The 1,779-nt window shown below is 38.2% G+C and overlaps 1 non-coding gene across 1 annotated transcript; it reads left to right on the top strand.

Annotated features, from left to right (window-relative positions):
* Positions 1–355: 355 nt before the first annotated feature.
* On the top strand, positions 356–474 carry LOC138360395 (5S ribosomal RNA). Its single transcript, XR_011226343.1, has one exon. It is a non-coding gene; the product is annotated as a 5S ribosomal RNA (ribosomal RNA).
* The last annotated feature ends 1,305 nt before the right edge of the window (positions 475–1,779 follow it).

The following is a 1,779-nucleotide window of genomic DNA, read 5'->3' as shown; positions in this document are numbered from 1 at the left end:
AAAATAGAAGCATTTGTTCATGTTCTTTGTAAAAGTATCATAAAGCAGGACAGATGAGACAAATATCATAAAAACTGAAGAGCAGATGAGCACACACATGTATGTATTACAAAAGAAAATCCACAAATTCATTAGAAATTGGCAGGGTAGGCTGAGGAAGTAGGTAGATGTAAAATGTCTGTAAATGGCGAAAGAACATAAACCCAAGACTGAATAAACGATGTTAAATATCCATGCCAAGGAGACAAAAATATGTTAGGATACAATTACCATTAAGACACCACAAGAAGGTCCGTATCCTGCCGTGATGACTAAAAAGAGTTGGTTATTAGCCACAATGTGTAGGCAGTCTCATGCCAACGGCCATACCACGTTGAGAACACCGCTTCTCGTCCGATCAGCGAAGTTAAGCAACGTTGGGTTTGGTTAGTACTTGGATGGGTGACCGCCTGGGAACACCAAATGCTGTTGGCAATAATGTTTTTTGTTTTGTTTTGTTTTGTTTCGTTTGTTTTTGTTTGAATGGCTGGCTGGCTGGCTGGCTCCACGGGAAATTCACGGAGTTGTGTGGAATAAGGCCTGGTAAAATGAATTAATATGTATGTCATGTTTAAAACAAACTCGCTTAATATAGTGTGTGAGGCTTTATACAAAAACAAACAACCAAAACAAAACATGTTGTATATATATATATATATATATATATATATATATATATATATATATATATATATATATATATATATAGCTTAATCCGGGTTTGAACTCGCAACTCCAAGAATACGCATCACTTATATACACTTTACCACTGGACCACTGCAGGACACTTGATGCTGAGGTATCAATTTAATGACGTAAATGCCATTTCCACAAATAAATGATAATTTAAAAGTATTTGTATGTACAAATCTTTTCTGTTTAAAAGGCTACAATATCAGTTACTGATATAATTTGTGTTAATGTTTCTATACCCACAGGAAGGCATGTTTTTGCTTATATGTAAGGGGTACGGAGAAGGAATCCACAGACCATCATTCCCCTTCCCCCCCCCCCCCCTCCCACCTACTACCACCACCACCACCACCACCACCACTACTCACCACCAATCACCACCAATCACCACCACCACCAATCACCACCAATCACCACCACCACACCTAACCGAAAACCCCCTAACACATCAACCCTCCCCCCAATCAACAGGCGAAATAATAACCCTCAAATGCCTGCCTGCCTGCCTGCCAGCCAGCCAATACTAACGGTCTTCTCAGAAAGAAAATCTCTTTGTATCTGTATTACTTGATGAAATGTATGATTCTAATAATGAAAATAAATTGTTATGTCGGTTGTATGAGCATAATGACCAATATGCACGTGATATGAATGAATTAAATAGTGTAGTTTTAAGTAATTAGGTTGTAGACACATTAAGCGGATATGATATTTGACGCGTCCAGAACTGGTGATTTTTGGTTTAGTTTTAAATGCACCACCACCACCACCACCACCATTGCTTCCCCAGAGCCTAATTAAGGACCGGTAAAAGGAGTCAATATGTATGTCATCTATAAAACCAAAGAATGAATAAAAACACACACACACACACCTACATAATAGTACTAGGAAGATTGTATGGCATAAAAAAAAAAAAAAAGTACTCCCATTGGGTCGTTTGAACTCGCGACTTCCAAAACACCAGCCACACACCTTACCACCCAGCCACCATAGAGTTGGTATAATTGTGCAACTTTAGTTATAAAACTAAAGTTCTTATTGTCT

This window comes from Procambarus clarkii, unplaced genomic scaffold (genome assembly GCF_040958095.1).
Source record: "Procambarus clarkii isolate CNS0578487 unplaced genomic scaffold, FALCON_Pclarkii_2.0 HiC_scaffold_109, whole genome shotgun sequence".
NCBI lineage: Eukaryota > Metazoa > Arthropoda > Malacostraca > Decapoda > Cambaridae > Procambarus > Procambarus clarkii.
This window is presented reverse-complemented; position numbering and strand designations above follow the sequence as displayed.